This window comes from Dipodomys merriami, unplaced genomic scaffold, assembly GCF_024711535.1.
Source record: "Dipodomys merriami isolate MVZ:Mamm:240054 unplaced genomic scaffold, mDipMer1.0.p SCAF_7, whole genome shotgun sequence".
NCBI classification, from domain to species: domain Eukaryota; kingdom Metazoa; phylum Chordata; class Mammalia; order Rodentia; family Heteromyidae; genus Dipodomys; species Dipodomys merriami.
In genome coordinates this window covers 65,962,990-65,983,282 of record NW_027206290.1, presented here as the reverse complement: position 1 = coordinate 65,983,282, position 20,293 = coordinate 65,962,990, and the positions used below count along the sequence as shown (strand labels likewise).

The window sequence follows — 20,293 nt, the reverse complement described above, 5'->3', positions numbered from 1 at the left end:
AATGGAGCCAGGAGCTGGTGGTGGGAGCTGGAGGAAGGGAAGCCTGGAGCCTGATTTAAACCACATGAAGTTCATGGGAGCTCCGCCAGACAATTCCACAGCCTGGTTTCAGTTGGGATGAGATGAATACTGATGAATATGTCTGGCCAATAATACTCTCCTCATTCTGAACATAAGAATCTGTCTTCAGCTAGTAAGAGGATTATTCTAATCCTTTTGTTGTTGTTGTTATGTCTCCTCTTTCTTGTTCTTGTTTCATCTTTTGTAAACTCTTTTTTTTTTTTTGTCGGTCATGGAGCTTGAACTCTGGGCCTGGGCGTTGTCCCGCAGCTCTTCAGCTCAAGGCTAGCACTCTACTACATTAGTCACTGCGCTACTGCCAGTTTTCTGAGTTTCATGACTTTCCTGCCCAGGCTGACTTTGAACTGCAATCCTCAGATCTCAGCCTCCTGAGTAGCTAGGATTACAGGTATGAGCCACCAGTGCCTGGATTCTTTTGTAAACTCTTACTTCCTTTGTCTAGGCCTGTCCATCCATCCACCCACCCACACATGCATTCACCCACACATCCATCCATTCACCCATACATTCCTCCATTTATCCACCCACCCTTCCAAACATCCAAACATCCATCCATCCACCCACACATCTATCCATCTATCCTAAGCTATCTTTCCAAGTCTCATACCATTTTCACTTATATTTTCCATCCCTTCTTTTCCCAGAATGCTCCATCTGATCTTCTAATTCACTGGCTGAATTTCTTACAGGACTCTCTCTTTGTTCATTGCCTCCATCATAACCTATAATTTGGTAATTTTGCTTTACATCTGAAAGCAATCTGCTCTGCTCTGAAGATAATACCCTTTTGATATCATATCCTCTTAAATGTACTGAGACTACCAATTAGAGAAGGTAAGCCATCTCTATAGTTATTAAATCTAGTTGGTACTAGAGGAAAGAATAGACAAATCAATGAAACAATATAGCCTACAGAAATAGACCCAAATATATCTGGGAACATAGAATGTGAGCCATATTTCTAAATAGCAGGGGAAAGATTAACCAAATAAATGTCACTAGAAAATGGACAGGCCTTTGGAAAGGGGAAGATAGGGAAGCAAAATCTCTCTACTCCTTCCAGCAAAATAAATAATGCACGTCTCAATATTATAAATGTTGAGCTGGGTGCTGGTGGCTCATGTCTGTAATCCTAGCTACTCAGGAGGCTGAAATCTGAGAATTGCAGTTCAAAGTCAGCCTGGGCAGGAAAATCTGTGAGACATTTATCTCCAATTAACCACCAGACACCAGAAGTGAAGCTAGCCTTAAGCAAAAAAGCTTAGGGACAGTGCCCAGGCCCTGAGTTCAAGCCCCAGAATCTGCACAATAAATTAAATGAATAAATGAATGAGGAAGAACACCCTTTTGATGAACAAAGGATATGTTCACAGAAAAATATTACTTCTAATTATTAATAAATCTGTGAAAATATGCTCTACTTCCATGATTTTATTGAATGTGTATATGTATATGTTTGTGTGTATGTGTGTGTGCCCATCCTGGGACTTGAACTCAGGGCCTGGTCACTGTCCCTGAGATTTTGTGCTCAAGGTTATAGCTTTACCACTTGAGCCATGGTTCCATTTCCAATTTTTTGATGGTTAATTGGAGATATGAGTCTCATGGACTTTCCTGCCTGGGCTGGCTTCAAAGCATGACCCTCAGATCTCAACCTCCTGAGTGGCTAGGAGTACAGCTGTGAGCTATTGATGCCCAGCCCATGATCATTTTTTATTTACTATATTGGTACAAAGCAAGTAGTCCTACTGGGAGTTCAAGTGGTAAGGCACCAGCCTAGCAAACTTAAAGCTCTGAGTTCAAATCCGAGTACTGACAAAGTGGTCTGATGGTCCCAAATGTGGCAATTCTTCACAGCCCTACAACCTTCTAGCTATTGTGTGATCTTACTAAGGTCATAGCAATAAATCCAGCCTACAAATTCACGTTGCCCTATCATGTTGTCTTGGCTTGACTTTTCCCCATATACGTCTTTTCTTACTTTTATATTTTCTTAGGAGAGGAATATTAGGAAATTATTTAAATGTATCTGCCATGTTGTTGGATTGAAATGAGAAGTAAATGAATCTAGGACTCAACCCCTCTGTCTCAAGGACACCTGTATCTCTTCATGAACTTTCCAACCACCACCACCACCACCAACCACAAATCTCTGTCTACTCTCAGCCAGCTGAAGAGAAAAAAAAAAAAAAAAAACAGCTAAATTTACATACAGTATAAGGCAAACAGCAGCAGTGGTAACAAAGGGCCGGAAATTTAGAGTTATATCCTAAACAGAGTATTGTTCCTCACACAAGGAAGGGTCAGAGGAAGATGGCTTATGGGGTTGGAATGTGGATTCAATTGGAGATTTCCTCTAAGGGTGGCTGCCAACATCTGTGGCCTTGGAGAGAGGGCTTCACTCAGCCAGCTGCTAATAGCCCTTCTGCGCTCCCTGTGATTATCTAGAACCGATGAAGCCCTTCTGTGCTCCAAACTGCTTGTAAGAATTATTTATAAGCATCGTGTCCCACAGTGTGATGGGAAAGAATGGGAGGAGAGGGAACACATCAGCCAGCACTCAGGCATAGGATTGAAACATCTCGTCTATCTTAGGTTCAGAAAGGAGAGAGCAAAGCTGGGCACTGGTGGCTCACACCTATAATCCTGGCTATTCAGGAGGCTGAGATCTGAGGATTGTGGTACAAAGCCAGCCTGGGCAGGAAAGTCCGTGAGACTCTCATCTCCACCAGAGATAAGAGTCATAACACCACTTCAAAAAACTGGAAGTGGTGCTATGACTCAAGTGGTAGAGCACTAGCCTTGAGCTGAAGAGCCCAGGGACAGTGCCCAGGCCTAGAGTTCAAGCCCCACAACAGAAAGCAAGCAAGAAGGAAGAAAGGAAGAAAAGAAAGGAAGGAAGGAAGGAAGGAAGGAAGGAAGGAAGGAAGGAAGGAAGGAAGGAAGGAAGGAAGGAAAGAAGGAAAGGAGGAAGAGAGGGAGGAAAGAAGAAAGGGAGGAAAGGAGGGAGGGAGGGAGGGAGGGAGGGAGGGAGGGAGGGAGGGAGGGAGGAAGGAAGGAAGGAAGGAAGGAAGGAAGGAAGGAAGGAAGGAAGGAAGGAAGGAAGGAAGGAAGGAGAGCAAGGAAAGGAACAAGAAAGGCGTCAGATTTTATGCATATATATCTTTTTGGTAATATTGGAGATGGAACTCAAGGCCTTGTATTTTTCTCAGCAGATGCTTTACCACTTCAACCGCATCCCCATCCCTGTTTACATTTTTCTAATAAAGTCTCACATATTTGCCCAGGCTGCTGGCCTGGACTTTTTTTTGGGGGGTCCGGTCATGGGGCCTGAACTCTGGGCCTGGGCGCTGTCCCTCAGCCCTTCAGCTCAAGGCTAGCGCTCTACCACTTGAGCCACAGCGCCACTTATGGCTTTTTTCTTTTTTTGCTTATGTGGTGCTGAGGAATCAAACCCAGGGCCTCAGGCATGCAAGGCAAGCGCTCTGCCACTGAGCCACCTTCCCAGCCCCTGGCCTGGACTTTTATCTACCTATTTATACATCCCATGCAACTAAGATGACAGGTTCATACCACTGTGCCCAGCTATTGATTAAGATGGGTCTCATGTTTTGTAGCCACACTGGCCTCTCTCAAACTTCAATTCTCTCAATCTCTGCTTCCTGAGTAGTGAGGATTATAGGTATCAAGCTACAGATAAATGATTAATATAAAGCTGATATTTGAGAGTCTAAAACATTTAAATCTACTGAACTCCCTCCTATGAACAGGATTGTTTATTGCCTCAGGAATTCTAAACCAGTACATGCTTTTAGGAAAAATTCCTTTAGAAAATGAAGTATATTGAATTGCAGTGTATATTCACCAAAAAAGGTCTGCTAAAAAAAACAAACTAACAAACCCACACCTTGGAAGATGTAAATATTGTTGGACTTCACTAGATGGGACATTAGTCTCTCAGGTTCTATTCACATAATTCCTCACTGGGGCCTCAAACCAGTCAGTTTACCCTTCTGACACTAGCTTCATGCTTTGACAGAATGTTCTGGGTTTGGCGATATCATCCAGTTTGCCAGTGGGATCTAACTTGTCCTGTGTGGAGATCCATTGGAGAGAAGAGTCTAACAAACTTTTCAGCCCCAGTTGGCTTTGACCTCAATCCCCAAATCTCAGCCTCCTGTGTAGCTAGATTATAGGTGTGAGCCACTGGCACCTGGCTCTATTATAACTTGTGGCCTGATTCAAAGACAATTTAGGGGGCAGGGTCTTCCCAAAGACTCATGGGAATATTCTTGTAAATGAACACTTCCACCACATTAACTGTGACCCTCCACAGAAAGCCAGCTGAGCCTGTGTTTCATTTTCTGTGGGTGTCCCCCTCCTTCTCCTCAGGCCCAAGCAAGCTCACATGTCTCCTAAACATTCATCCAAACTTACTGCTTCCTCTGAACTGTCCCTGCTGACCCTGGCTGAGCCAGTGTTCGTTTATAAGAGCTGGCCAGTGTTTGTGAGTGCTCATGCTCAGCTGGCCCTTCTTCACGGCATTTACCTGGGCCTGGAGCTTCCTCCCTGAGCCTCACAATTCCCAGCCTGAAATCTCACAGATTTTCCTACCCGGGCTAGCTTGGAACAGTGATCCTTAGCTCTCAGTTTCTTAAGTGGCTAGGATTACAGGTGTGAGCCATTAGCACCTGACACTTTTCTTTTTTTTTTGGTTGGTAGTGGGGCTTGAACTCTGGGCCTGGGCACTGTCCCTCAGCTCTTCAGTTCAAGGCTAGCACTCTACCACTTGAGCCACAGCACCACTTCTGGCTTTTTCTGTTTATGTGTTGCTGGGGAATCGAACCCAGAGCCTCAGGCATGTGAGGCAAGCACTCTACCACTGAGCCACCTTCCCAACCCCAGCACCTGGCACTCTTGAAGTGTCTTGAAGAGAAACCTAGGAGTGAGGGAAGCAGGGTCAAGCAGCCTTGGAGCTAAGACTCGCATGGGTCCCTCCAGAGGCCAGCCACCTGCCAAGAGGGCCCTGAGTGGCAGAGAGTGGCACAAGGTTGTCCAGCTGTGGGGCATTATAACTGTGCCAGTTGGTCAGCGGTAGAGAACCACCCCTGGGAGGAGGGGTGAGCTCACAGGCATTCCCTATAAAAACTAGTCTCAGGATACAGAGGCAGCTAAGAAAAGAGCAGCGTCGCCGGGCGCTGGTGGCTCACGCCTGTAATCCTAGCTACTCAGGAGGCTGAGATCTGAGGATTGCGGTTCAAAGCCAGCCCGGGCAGGAGAGACCGTGAGACTCCTATCTCCAATAAACCACCAGAAAACCGGAAGTGGCGCTGTAGCTCAAGTGGTAGAGTGCTCGCCTTGAGCTGAAGAGCTGAGAGACAGTGCCCAGGCCCAGAGTTCAAGCCCCACGGCCGACAAAAAAAAAAAAAAAAAGAAATGAGCAGCGTCCACCACAGCAGCCCCATGTTGGAACTGAAGCATGCCCCACCCATGCCAAGCTGGGTAAGGAGTTGCCCATGCAAGACGCGCCTGGCACTAGGCATAGTCATGCAATGGAGACGGCAAGCTCTGGACCGCTCTGTCACCATTGCTGCAAGGAGTCTCAGGTGTTTCCAAATTCCCACTGGAGGCCTCCCCCTGGAGTCCAACCCTTAGAAATTGGAAGGCTCAACTTCCGTGAGGAAAGCAGATGCCAAGTCTCAAAAAGCCCCAGGATGTGGGGAAGGCCCTAGAACTCTTGCCACAGGCAGTAGAATCCCTTTGTACTTAGCAACTTGGTTCCTCCAAATGCTGATGCCCTCACCACCCCATAGTCAGAGAGTCTGACACCAGACAGAAACTACAGTTTAAGTATCTTTCATCTTACTTGCTGTCTGAGAAGTCTCAGAGGAGAGGGGGGAAAAGCAGAACAGAAATCCCCAGCCTGTGATGGGAAAGTCCAAAGTGAGGCAGATGGAGAGCCCCTTTGGTGGCTGTTTTGTTGTTGTTGCTGTTGCCGGGCTTGAACTCAGGCCCTGGACGCTGTCCCTGAGCTCTTTTGCTCAAAGCTTGCACTCTACCCCTTTGAGCTACTGTGCCACTTCTGGTTTTCTGGTGGTTAATTGGAGATGAATCTCCTAAATTTTCCTTCCCAGATTGGCTTTGAGCCCCACTCCTCAGATCTCAGCCTCCTGAGTAGCTCGGATTATAGGCCTGAGCCACCAGTGGCCTGGCCATGCTTTTGTTCCTCGTTTCTTGAACTGTTTTCCCAGTTGAGTAACAGAAACAAATCCCACCTTCACCCCACCTCCACCTCAGCTTTGACCAGTGGGGGAAGGACAATAATTAATGTTCAGGACCAGGGTAGCCCTAGTCTTAGAGAATATACACCTGGGAGAAGGGACAGATGGACTTAGGGCACGGATGGCCTTCCACGGGGAATTCCCAGGATGCTCAGGCCCTTGGAAAGGCCTGGCTTAAACCAAGAATGGGGATGGGAGGAGGAAGCAGCTGACCTTAAGACATGTGACCTTTCCCTTCCACAATTGGGGCAGAGAAGTGGGTGGGAAAGAGTTTGTTTCGAACATCCAGATGTCCAGGCTATAAGTGCCTTTTTTCCCAGATCCTGTCAGGGTACAGCCAGTGCTGAGAAGCACCATGAAGTCTGAGGGACAGATCTAGACACTACCAGGTGACTCTATAAAATGTACTTCAAGGCAGCCATTGAAGAAAGGAAGGAATAGAGTCATCTAAAAGCCAACTGAGTTGCATATTCAGCACCCACTCCCATTATTAATATTTCCAAGGAGAGACAGTGTGGAGTGTTGCCATGGATCAGCAGGTACAGGCAGAGTGAGTGCAAAGAGCCTGTTTGCAAACGAAGGTACCAAGTCACAAATGTCAGGAAGTCAGCTGGGGCTCTAGATACACAGGAAATGTTTGCTGGAACCCACAGTTTCCCCTTTTGGGGCCTGTCCCTAACTCTTCTCTGAGCCTGACCCTCCTTTGGGGAACAATCTAGATCTCCTAGGTTGGAAGACAAAGTTAGATGACTAGTGGTTCATACTCCAGTGTAAAGTACTGAGTTGGTCAGGTGTGGTAAGGGACTCACTTTGCAACCGAGTAGTGATAGAGGAGACAGGGCGCTTCTTTCAGCCTCCTCAGATCGGGCAGGAAGTGCCCCCGGGCAAACAGGAAACCCCAGCCCCATTGCAACACAAGGAAGGAGACTTGAGCAGTGGACTGGGGGCTCTGCCAAGATGGAGAGATAGCAAGAGATTCCACAGAGTAGTTCACCAACTTGAGCCTGCTCTAGGCATGGTGCCCAATACTCTGCCTTCCACCTGCCTGTGTCTGTCAAGAGAGGGCCTCAGATCTGCTCACCCAGGAGCCTTCCAGACATAAACTCCTCCATCCCCTTTCCAGGCCCCCAGGCCCCCCTCACACCCCTCCTCCTCCCCATACACCCCCCACTTCCTCCTCTGCCCACCTCCCCTCTGCCTTGGCTGTCCCAGCACTACTGCTAGGGAAGACTCCAGTTCTACTTATACCATAAGGAGCCTAGAAGTCAAGTACAAGGTTTAGTAAGCTCACCAAAGCTTCAGACTATGAACAAAAGCTTTTGCCCCACCCCCAAAAAATTTTAAGCATTGGTTGGAGAAGAGGTTGCTTGGCCTTGCCCCAGAAGCAAGAGCACTAAGGAAACTGATTGAAAAGGGCTCAGCCCAGAAGTACCAATAGTTTCAGAGGTTCTCAAAATCTAGTTTCTCCACAAACAGGGAACAGAAAAATTAGAGAGCCTCCGATAATGTGCTAATGGTAAGACATTAGCTGTGTATGTGACCAACAGACAGGCCCACACACCACAGTTTACCAGCTTACTGTGAGTTCTCAAAGACCTGCTACATACCATTTAACCCTCACAACAACCCCACTGAAAAAGAAACATACTAGCTACCCAGGAGGCTGAGATCTGAGGACCATGGGTTGAAGCCAGCCTAGTTAGGAAAGTCCATGAAATTCTTATCCCCAATAAACTATCCCCTAGAAAAGCCCCAAAATGGAGCTCTGGCTCAAGTGGTAGAGCACTAGCCTTGAGCAAAGGAATCTCAAGGACAGTGCCCAAGACCGCAGTTCAAGCCCCAGGACAGGAGCGTGGGTGCACACACGCATGCGCGCACACACACACACACACACACACACACACACACACACACACACACACACAAACAGAAGAAAGAGGTGGAGGAGGAGGAGGAGGAGGAGGAGGAGGAGGAGGAGGAGGAGGAGGAGGAGGAGGAGGAGGAGGAGGAGGAGGAGGAGGAGGAGGAGGAGGAAACAACATAGGGTTTGGCTCAGTAGTAGAATACTTGTGCTGGTCCGGGGTTCCAACCCTGGTGACTGAAAGCAAAGCAAACCTAAGGGGAGGCAAGATGAAGGATAGGGTAAGGTAAAGACAATGTGGGGAGGGGAGAGAGACAAGATGAGGAGAAGGATGGGAAGGAGAGGGAAAAGGGGAAAGGAGAGGAGAAAAGAGGAGATAGGGGAGGGAGAGGAGAGAGAAGGGAGGAAGGAGAGGAAGGACTGGCGAGGGGAAGAGAGATTATTATCCCTATTTTACAGAAGAACAACTGGGGTTCAGAGAAGCCACAACCTTGGCCAAAAACCCAGCCAGGGGCAGAGCTAAGGCTCACACTCAAGATAGCTCACAAAGCAGAAATCCTGCACACTACAGCTTCCCTTGGGGTGAGAGAGAGGGAGTTGCCATGTAAGATCAAAGGACCCAGCAGTCATCTAGAGGAGAGGGCCTCTAGGAGTGATGGCTTTCAGATTCCCTTGCAGAGCTGACAGTGCAAAATCCAGAAGCCTGCCCTTGGCTCTGATTCAGTGACAGGTGGAGTCAGGAACTGAGGCCATACAAGCTCTGGAGATGCTGGTTCTGCTATTCACAGGCGTCATCTTCATCCTTCCTGGAGCCCCAGGGAAGGCCTTAGTTTCATCATTTTACTGATGAGGAAACAGAAGTCCCAGAGGGTAGGTGACTTATTCCAAGTCGTACAGCTGGCACAAAGCTCAGTGCTCCTTTTACAGTGCCCAGCTGGGACTTGGCTCTAGCTACAGTTACCAGCCAAAGGGTCCAGAGTCCTGGGGCAGGAGGATAAGCGAGGGATGACATGACTGGCTCAATGGACAGACTATAGAAAAAGCAGATCCCACGGGCCGGGGACAGGTCCCTACTCAAGGGCCCGGACACTGGCAGTTACAGAGCTAGACCCTTACCCACATAGTCCACTCCCCATCCTAGGGCCCATAAACCACCCTCACCCCAGAAAAAGCCTCAGCTCTGGCAAAGGCCAGGCACAGGTCCTGTTCATCCACCTCACTTCTATGGGTCCTATTTCCTATTCCACACCAGTTGGCAAGTGCTGGGCAGGTGAGTGAGTGTGAGCCACCATAGGGCATCTAAACCAGATAGGTGCTAGATGGAAGTACTTCAGGCATCCAAAGGCTTTTGAACTTTTGGAGAGGTGTTTAGAAGGAAACTTACATTGCTGTAGGGCCACTTGTGGACTAAAATTCTACCGTGAGGGAAATTCTATGTGACTGGTTTGGCCCCAGAGAAGCATGGGCCATGGGTGAAGACTACACTGACCCAGTAAAGCAAATACAAGGCAGAACTTCCTGACCTGCATTTCTCCAAATCAAGGATGATTTTATTAGGGCAGTTTTACCATCTGAGCTGGAAAGGGCAAATTAAGTTTCCTTCCAGTCTCATCATTGGAGACCTAAGCAGAGCCCTGGAGCCAGTTTCTCACACCTGTAATCCAGGCCATTCAGGGGGTTGAGATCTGAAAATTGCAGTTTGAAGCCAGCCTGGGCAGAAAAGTCCCCATAAGACTCTTATCTCCAGTTAACCATCAGAAAACCAGAAGTGGAGCTGTTCAAAGCGGTAGAGTGCTAGTCTTGAGCAAAAAGCTCAGGGACGGCACCCAGTCCCTGAGTTCAAGCCCCAAAAGCGACAAAAAAACCACAATACAATAAAATGAAAAGTAAGTGGAGCCCTGATTCCCAGGAAGGTTGAGCCTTCATAGGGCCTAAGGCCCACATCCCTCAAGCTCTTACTTGCTCATCTGTGAATTGTCTCCCAGCTCTGCAGATATGCTGATTGATCCCAGCAGGTGAGAGGACTGGCGCCTGGCCACTGTTTCCTCTGAGCATAGCTTTCTGTGAGGGCCCCACGTCCTGTTTACTGAGTGGTTGCCAAGTCACAGACCACTCTGAGACTCACCTCTGACCTCACATCCCTTTCCTGAGGGGAACCCCAGCACTTCTTCCTTTTTTGGTGCTATTGACTGAGACTGAGCTTTGCATACAGAGGTCTTGGGGTTTCCTCTGGTTGTTACCTGGGGTCAGGTTTGGAAATGAAAAGCAAGAATGACTGGCCTTGTTGGGTGCCAGTAGCTTACCCCTGTAATCCTAGCTACTCAGGAGGCTGAGAACTGTGATCACAGTTTGAAGATAGCTGGAAAGTCTATGAGACTCTTATCTTCAATCAAAAAGCAGGAAGTGGGAGTGTGGTTCAGGCAGTACAATGCTAGTCTTGAACAGAAAAAGCTAAGGGGAAGTGCCCACTCCCTGAGTTCAAGTCTCAGTACTTGCACAAGTGCATGTACACACACACACACACACACACACACACACACACACACACATCACACATGGGCACATTTCTTGGGAAATGTGGGGGAAAGGTCTGGCATACACTGTGTCCTCCCACTACAGGTCTTTTTCCCTACCTTCTTTAAACAGTATTAACAAATCCAATGAGGTGTGTGTTACATAGCTGATCTCAGCTATGTCCTAGTACCAGAAACACCCAACACACTGGGTCAACACACGGGCCAAGGGGAAGTCTTACACAACATCATCTTCATACTATCCTCTACCTGCCTGAGACTAGCTGACTAACCCTACAGGAAAATCAAAACTATGAAAAACAGAACTTTAGCCAGGCACTGTGGCTCATGCCTGTAATCCTAACTACTAAGGAGGCTAAGACCTAAGGATCATGGTTCAGAGCCAGGCCAAGTAGGAAAGTTGGAAAATCTGTGACACTCTCATCTCTAAGTACGGGAAAACCGGAAGTGGTGCTGTGGCTTAAAGTGGTAAAACACTACCCTTGAGCAAAAGAGCTCAGGGACTGTGTCTATGCCCTGAGTTCAAGCCCCATGACCAACAAAGAAGGAAGGAAGGAAGGAAGGAAGGAAGGAAGGAAGGAAGGAAGGAAGGAAGGAAGGAAGGAAGGAAGGGAGGGAGGGAGGGAGGGAGGGAGGGAGGGAGGGAGGGAGGGAGGGAGGGAAGATCTTTTCCTACAGGGTCTTCAAAGGCTATTTGTAAAGAATCTTCTTTATACTTTCCTAACTGCTTGAAATCAAAAGGGCAGCCTCCTACTGAACAGATGAAAAGATGGAGCCAGGTTAGAGACTTCTAACTTCTGGAGAGGCCTCCCAGCCCTGCACCCAGGGACCAGCAGGCTGGAGGGTTGGCATGCCCAACCTGAGCTCATTTAAAGAACTGAAAGGCTTAGAGAACAAGGCCAGAGAAAAGCTGCTTGACTCCTCCTGTGACCCTGGAATAAAGCTACAAGACCTGGTTTCCTAGTTCTGAGTCTCATGGCTTCCTGACCTCCTTTGACCTCAAATATGCACACATATTGTACTGAATCCCATCTTGCTCCACCAGAGCCCCAATTACCCCCTCCCACGCACAGTAGAGCAATCCTCACCTCAGATATCTGTGCTGTCCTACATGGAGCTTTGGGAAGAAGGTGTTATCTGAGACTTCTCATCTACTACTGTTCCCTAGAGTACCCTCAGGACTCTACTAACTAAAGGTATTACACGCTGTGCTCTAACAAAGTATTTCAACAGCCATACCTGAGGCTACCATGATGGCTTCTCAGCAGGTCATGTTTAGCCACAGGGTTTAGGACACCCAAAAGATTCTTGAAGCCAGGTGCTAGTGGCTCACATCCACAATCCTAGCTACTCAGAAGGCTGAGATCTGAGCATTATAGTTTGAAGACAGACCAGGCAGGAAAGTCCACAAGACTCTTATCTCCAATTAACTACCAAAAAGCCAGAAATGGAGTGTAGTTCAAGTAATAGAGCCTTGAGTGCAAAAGCTCAGGGACAGTGCTAAAGCCCTGGGTTCAAGCCCCAGTACCAACACAAAGAGAAAAAAAATTATAGATATATAGATACAAATATAGATATAGATATATCTTGAAATAGAAAATTTGAGACTTGGAAGGGAAAAAGATATGAAGAAGTAATAGAAAGGGTGAATTTGTTCAAAGTGCATCATACTCATGGATGGAAATGAAATCCTTGTCTGCAATTGGCATATACTAATATAAAAATAGGAAAATTTAAGACTTTCAGTGGTTAAGTAGGCTGGTTTCAACAACTCTATATGGCTGAATCTTCCTCATTCACTAAAGGACAAGTACTGTGTCAAGGCCACCATGTACTAGCCTCCCAAACACAACAGCCACATAGATAACCCTGGCATAAGACTGTTTAGCAGCAGGGCTCTAGGGTCTGAGCTCCAGCCACCAGCATCCAGAAAGCCACACTTGAGCCCAGCTTCCAGGTCAGCAGGACTGCCCTCCTCAGCCCCAGCTACCTACCTCTGTCCTGCCAGGCTGAAATGGAACTGACACCTGCCCTAGGGCAGGAGATTAGCCAGGAACCCATGGCCCTGCCAAATGGTACCAGAGAGGCAAAACCACAACTCTCTCCCAGGAATTTCATTTCTATTACACACTGAAAAGATCAAGATCCACAAAAGGACAAATGCCATATGACCCCATTTCTATGGAGTGCCAAGGATGGGAAAATTCACTAAGATAGTAAGTAGAATCAAGGAAGGAGGGGATGAGGGGTTATTGTTTAATGGTATAGAGTTTCTGTTTGGGATGATTGAAAAGCTCTAGAAATGGAAATGTTGACATTCACAAACACAAGACGGTGAATGCAATTAATGCCATTAAATTATACACTTAAAATAGTAAAGAGGGCCAAATGCTGATAGCTAATGCCTATAATCCTATCCACTTAGGAGGCTGAGATCTGAGGATTTTGGTATGAAGTCAGCCTGGGCAGGAAAGCCCATAAACATGAAACTCTTATTTCTAGCTAACCACCACAGAGCCAGAAGTGGAAGTGTGGCTCAGGTAGCAGAGCACTAGCCTTGAGCAGAAAAAGCTAAGAGGTAGCACCCAGGCTCTGAGTTCAAGCCCCAGAATTGGTGTGGGTGTGTGTGAACACGTGCGCGTGCACATACATATGTACGCATGCATGTGTACGCATGTACACTCAAAGGTTAAAAGGGTAAATTTTATGATATACATTTTACTATAATAAAACATAAAAATATTGCCTATAAAAACAAATAGATGGAAATCAAGATCTTCCAAAATTCTATCACCCAATGCATCACCATTATTATACATGCATACATCTTCTAAACACAAATCCCAAAGATGACAGATTTTACAAAATGACACACTGTTATTACCTGCTTCTTAGAAAGTAGTTGTATTTCTCTATCTTTATCACTATACATCTGTAGCTTTTTTTGAAGCCATACATTATCCTAATACACAGATAAACTATAATTGACCCATTTATAATGGTAGAGTATTTAGCTTTATTTTTTTAATGTTATTGTTGATTGTTACAAATAATGGTGTAAGGGATTTCCAATGCACTTGTCCAATTATAGCCTTAGTGGAATTGCTGAATCAGGAACTCCCTGGGGGTGGGAGGTGTTCATAGAGCAGGAAGAGAGTAACAACTCCAGGATGTTGAATTTTGTCTTATTAATATTATAATGTAATACTATGATATAATACTATAATATTATAATGTAATACTATAATCCTTCCTTGGATTTCTATGATGTTGCATAGTATTTCATAAAGTTAGGGACCATCGTTCCCATGAGAAACCAAAATCTTCCTAGCCCCCTCCCAGGGTTTCTGTGGGGGTGGGGAGTGGCGATGTCACCTTGCCTGTGCCATGAAGGGAACCTGGTATACAGGGGTGGGTTACCATCTATTGAATTCCTTTGCCCAGAAGGAGAATCTAGGAGTGTCAAGTGCTGGGTGACTGATAGTCCATGCCACAAATATGGACACACAAAAGAATTTCATTCCTGACTGCATAAGAAAGAACATGCAATGGGTTCTTTCTAGGGGCTAGAATGGATGTATGGGACCATCCTAAGCCCTGACCTTAGCAATGGGGAAACAGGTCCAGGAAAACTCAGCATAAACATCTCAATAATCATTATATGAACCCCAGAACTGTCTCACACAGTGATTCAGGGCAGTGCTTAAATGCACCCCAGGTTACAATTCTTAGCCTCCCTTTCTTTGTGTATACAATTGAAAATTGAGGTCACTGGGGTCGCATTCCAGTTCAGTTACAGTCAGCTGTGTGCCGGAGCTGGCTCCAGCTGGCTCTCAAGGGCTCATGCTTAATAACTCTTGCCAACTCAGAGCTTAATGATACCATGTTGGTAGTTTGACACAGTGATGATGGGAATATTTATACCACAGAAACTGGCAAATTCTCTAACCCACCCCTCAGACAGTCAGTCAGTAGCTAAACCTTTACCAATGACCACTGAATATAACCTGGGTATGAATATCCCTGCCAGAAGACCACACTTTTCTCATTTCACCTAAGAACAACCTCTTTCTCCAAAGGACTGTAACTCTCCATGTAGGATTCTACAATCCCACACTCTCAAATCCATCCCCCTTCTGTATTAACTAGTGAGACATTGAATGTTTTCCCGAATTCTAGAGTGCCAGGTCCCACCCTTGACTACAAGAAGATAGTTCCTCTGACTTTTATAGGATCACTGTGAGAAAGTTGTTGTCTACAGCCATACCACCCTGAATGCGCCCCGATCTCGTCTGATCTCGGAAGCTAAGCAGGGTCGGGCCTGGTTACTACCTGGAAGGGAGAAAGTTACTGTAACTTCCAGCTTTTAACTACAGAATAAAGCCTGTCTTAGGTTGGCTACTCCGAGATGTGGACACTGTGACAAGGATTCAAGGGCAAATACAAGGGAGCAGGGAAATGAGACAGAAAGAAAGCTAGCCAGGGAAGAGAGGGAGTGACTACTGTGAGCAAGGAGGAGTCAGTCCTGCTAAGAACTTCACAGACAGCATACCCTAACGTCATCCCAGCAGAGATGAGGGAGTTGGGGTATTCGTATACCTTCTCCATCACTGGTTGTGGCTAAGGGAACACAAGCAGGACAGTGATGGTACCTATTAGCCTGTATTCTAGAAAATGATGGAATGCAAGCCAAACTCTCTATTACAAATAATGAGGAAAAGCCTTTCAAAATCACTTTGTCTGGCTCACTGGAATTAACCACTTGCTCTTCCCCATCTCTTTCTTCTCTGAGATATTTTCCCTCTCTGGTTTGGCCACTGCTGCCTCAGGCAGAAATTCTGTAGCCCCAAGCTATTATCCATATAGCTCACCAACCTGTGATTAAGGCTCTGAAACTTCTCTGGATAATCAACAATGATCCACTGGCAGCCAGGATGCCCTGTTTACTGCACCTCCTGCCCAGCCCCCATCCTTACAAGGGCACCTCCTCTTAAGAAACCCACAAGCAGGACAAATAAACGAAACCAGCAATCATGGGCCTGTGAGTGCTTACCACACCTAAAGGAGGTTTTTAAATAGGACAGTGTATCATTGGGGTTAAAAAAATATATTAAAAAAACATACTGTGAAGGATGGGACATGTCAGGAGAGACTGCTACGTATACCCCAGCTTTATTAAATCCAGCTGGGACAGCTCTCAGCAGCTCTACTTAAAGACATCTTCGAAGCCAGTTGCTGGCGGCTCATACCTGTAATCCTAACTACTCAGGAGGCTGAGATCTGAGGATCAAAGCCACACTGGGAGAAAAGTCTGTGAGACTTATCACCCATTAACACCTAATAACTGAAAGTGAAGCTGTGGCTCAAAGTAGTAGAGCACTAGTCTTCAGAAAAAGAAAAAGAAAAAAGCTCAGGACAGCACCCAGGCCCTGAGTTCAAGCTCCACAACTGATTTAAAAAAAAAAAAAAAGACATCTTCCATACCAAGCACGCTACTGAGACCTGCCCCATTTTATACTGAGAGCAGAGGAGTCAATCCCTTGATCAGCTTTGGGGATTCCCAGTCCATCTCCTAGCCGCTCCTTAGGACTCTGGCAATTTCTACACCCCCTTTTCCCAGGCAGTGGGAATACTTCCTGCCAAAGTAACCCAAGGAGAACAGAAAGCAGTTATCAGACTCTTTTGTGTTTGGTCCTCTTTCCAACAAGCCCAACAGTCCAGCCCTTTGAGGTAGCAGAGTTGCCAAGATGCATGGCCCTGGGCACCTCTCCAGCCAGCTTCCTCAGTCATTCCCAGGCAGCTCACACACAGAATGCAGACAAGAAGCCTGGCTCTGGGATGCCATGTAGCAGACCAAGAAGTCTAAGAGAAACCCACGGGCCAGTGCGATGTCCCTTGTGGGTAGGACAAGAAAGCTAGTTGAGAGACTGAAAGCAAGAGGTAGAGTCAACAAGGGGTAGAGTACCATTCCCCACTGACTCTTAACTGACTTTTGTTTGTTTGGTTTTTGTTTTGTCAGTTGTGGGACTATAGCCTGGGTGCTATCCCACAGCTTTTCAGCTAAAGGTGAGCACTCTACTGCTTGAGCTACAGCCCTACTTCCAATTTTCTACTGGTTAATTGGAAATAAGAGTCTCATGGCCTTTCCTGTCTGGGCTGGCTTTGAATCATGATCCTCAGATCTCAGCCTCCTGAGTAGCTAGGATTACAGGTATGAGCCACCGGCACCCAGCCACATTTTTTTTTCTTTTGGTCGGTTGTGGGGCTTGAACTCAAGATCTGGGTGCTGTCTCTGAGCCTTTTTGCATTCAAGGCTAGTGCTCTACCATTTGAGCCACAGCACCACTTCCGATTTTGAATGGTTAACTGGAGATAAGAATCTAATGGGGACTTCTCTGCCCAGAGCTGGTGTCAAACTGCAATCCTCAGGAATCAGCCTCCTGTGTAGCTAGGATTACAGGTGTAAGCCACTGGTGCCCAGCTCAATAACACAAATTTGAAAGAAGGCCTGAACTTCCCAAAAGCGATGCTCGGGGCTGGGAAGATGGCTCAGTGGTAGAGCGCTTGCCTTGCATGCCTGAGGCCCTGGGTTCAATTCCTCAGCACCACATAAGCAGAAAGAAAAAAGCCAGAAGTGGCGCTGTGGCTCAAGTGGTAGAGCGCTAGCCTTGAGCTGAAGAGCTGAGGGACAGCACCCAGGCCCAGAGTTCAGGCCCCACGACCGCCCCCCCCCAAAAAAAACAAAGAAACAAAAAGCGATGCTCACAGGAAAATTGTGGAGTCCTATGGACACAGAGACCACCCTCAGGAATGTGGGGGTGATGCTGGCTGGAGATAGGGTACGCACCATTTAGCCCATGTACTGGTTCACCTGGCATACTCCATGCCTTCTCTGGAAGTAGGTTCACCTGAGAACCCCAGACTCCTCTGCCTTTTGTCATACAGGCTCCTCCAAGATGGCCCTCATCATTCTAATGGGATTTCAACATCATAAAGGAAAGTAATGGAGTCCTTGCATGATCAAGGCTGTGGTCCAGATTTTATCCTCTGTCATCCTAACATTTTTCTTCTGCTCCCTCACTTGCTAAAGGAGGAGTGAGTCTAGCCTTCCAGGTTCCCTAATAGAGGGAACCCAAAACTCTACCAACCCATACCCCTAGGCACCCAGAAAGGATACATGCTATGCTTCCATCTCTTCTCAGGGTGAGAACTACCTCTCTCCAAAACCATCCAGCCCTGGTGCTGGTGCCTCACACTTGTAATCCTAGCCACTTAGGAGACTGAGATCTGAAACCCCAAGGTGGTTTTTGTTTTTGTTTGTTGGTGGCGGTGGTCGTGGGGCTTGAACTCTGGGCCTGGGCACTGTCCCTCAGCTCTTCAGCTCAAGGCTAGCGCTTTACCACTTGAGCTACAGTGACACTTCCGGTTTTCTGGTGGTTTATTGGAGATAAGAGTTTCACGGACTTTCCTGCTCAGGCTGGCTTTGAACCGAGATCCTCAGATCTCAGCCTCCTGAGTAGCTAGGATGACAGTTGTGAGCCATCTGCAACCGGCTGAAACTCCAAGGTTTGAAGTCAGCTGAGCAGAAAACTTCATAAGATTCTTATCTCTAAGTAGCCAGTGGGGGAAAGAAAGAAAGGAAAAAAAAAAAAAGCCAGAAGTGGAACTGAGGCTCAAGTGAGAGCGAAATCAAGGGAGAGAACAGAAGCCACCCCCCCCTTCAAGCTCCAGTATCAGCATAAAAACAAACAAACAACAACAACAGCAAAAGCAAACACAGTCTCCAAGCTCAGCCACCTCAGCTATATGGTTTGATGTCTCCACTGCCTCCCTTCTCAAATCCAATACATCTCAGCTACAAAGGTTTATTTATTTAACCCTCAGCACACTTGCCGCAAGTTTCCCTTAATCAGTGTGAATTGAAAAGGAAGGTAGGTCAAGCTCAGATGAGCCCTCCTCCACGTGCTCCTGAAGGAAGGCCCCTGGCTCAGACTCCCGCTATAGATTTTTTAATCCTTTCCTCCCATTGTACCGAGACCAATTGAGGCAGGAACAGAGTGGGGTCCGTGACAAATGGCTATTTGCCAGCGCATTCCTTCACACATCATTCATCACAAGGAAGGTACTTACTATTACCGGCTCCTCTACTTCCCCGGAGAAGGCGATCTAGACCCCCTGGATTGCAGACACCTAGGGATAAAGTGCACAAAACGTTGAGGGGCCTGGCGCTCAGCTTGTCACAGAGGCGCAGGGGGCTGTTGGGCACCGTCCAGAATCCACGTAGCACCCCGAAAGTGAAACGTAGAACCCCAGTGTCCGTGCCAGGCCACAGCCACGCGTCTATCCCCCATTCGAGCTGAGTGCAAACTAAGCCCTTGAAATGCAGAAGTGGTTTCCCTCCCCCCCCCCCCCTCCTTCCCCTCCCAGCAGCGCCAGGCACCTGCCTCGCTCGCTCGGGGCGCCAGAGAACTCAAAGCTAGGTCCCCAGCCACCTCCGGCAACCGCTCCCGAGACGGGTGGAGAGATACCCAGAGACCGAGGACCACGCCCCCCCCGCTCCCCCCAGCTAGGGGACTGTCCGGGCACCGGGAGGAAGGGGGTGGAGTGGGGGGTCAGATCCTCCCCAGGACTATCCTGGCCTGCGATCCCCGCACCTGCTGCTCGGCCTCACTTCGATAGGGAGGTCCGGAGACCCTAGATCAAGGGTGGGTGTCCCCTCAAGGGGCTAGTCGAGGAGGATCAGCTCCGAGCCACAACTTTCTTGGGCCAGAAAGCCGGCCGGTTGAGCCTCCTCTCCAACGCGGCCCTAGGGGCAATCAATCGGCATACAAGGGAACCGCCTGTGGCCGGGCAGAGGGGAGGGCACCGGTGGCAGGGGAAGACTGGGAGGTTGAGTTGAACCAGACAAGGGCCATCGCGGGAAAACTTCAGGCGAGATGGTGGGGACCGCCCCGCGCCCCGCACCGTGCGCCCCAGTACCGGGCTCCAGCGCCCCGCGCCCCGCGCCTTGCCTGCGTCCGAGGCCAGCTGCATCCCGCGCGCACCACAGCGACTGTGTAGTTTGAAAGTGGGGGTGCTGCTGCGGGGATTCATGGGGAATGTTGGGGGGTCTGGCTCCCACCGGCGCCTGGGCCAGCTCTCTGCAGTTGGGGTTCAATCCCGCCAGGGAGGGCCGGCCAGCGGCGGCGTGATGGGGGCTGAGGGGGGCCGGGCGCCCCGCCCTCCTTGCTCCCCTCCGCCCCTCCTCGCCCTCCTTCCCGCCCCTCTGCCGTGATCAGCCCTACCGAGCCCGGCCGTCCTCTCTCCTCCTCTTTCTCTCGCTCTCCATCTCACACCCCCGCCCCGCCCCGCCCTCTCCTTGGCCTTTCTTCCTCCCCGCCTGCCTCCTCCCTCCCCTCCCCTCCCCACTACGGGGCGGAGCTTCTCCCCTCCCTCCTAGACAAAGCTGTGTCTGCGCGTCCCCCCCCCCCTCCGCCCCTTTCCCCGCCAGCGAGTCCCAGCCTCCGCCTGGCCAGCGTCCCTTCCCGGGCCGGGCC

At 48.4% G+C, this 20,293-nt stretch overlaps 1 protein-coding gene across 3 annotated transcripts in view; it reads right to left on the bottom strand.

Moving 5' to 3' along the window:
- Nucleotides 1–20,073, bottom strand: part of Rassf2 (Ras association domain family member 2) — a 48,360-nt gene extending 28,287 nt beyond the window's left edge. The window contains exons 1-2 of one of the 3 annotated variants that reach the window (XM_070006831.1): nucleotides 20,042–20,073; nucleotides 18,888–18,947 (exon numbers count right to left, since the gene is read on the bottom strand). The gene's annotated coding sequence lies outside the window, so the exon portion shown is untranslated. Of the gene's footprint in view, nucleotides 1–10,182; nucleotides 10,271–18,887; nucleotides 18,948–19,768; nucleotides 19,995–20,041 lie in introns of those variants that run through there. The other 2 variants (XM_070006830.1, XM_070006832.1) reach the window with 2 other exon arrangements.
- Nucleotides 20,074–20,293: the final 220 nt, after the last annotated feature.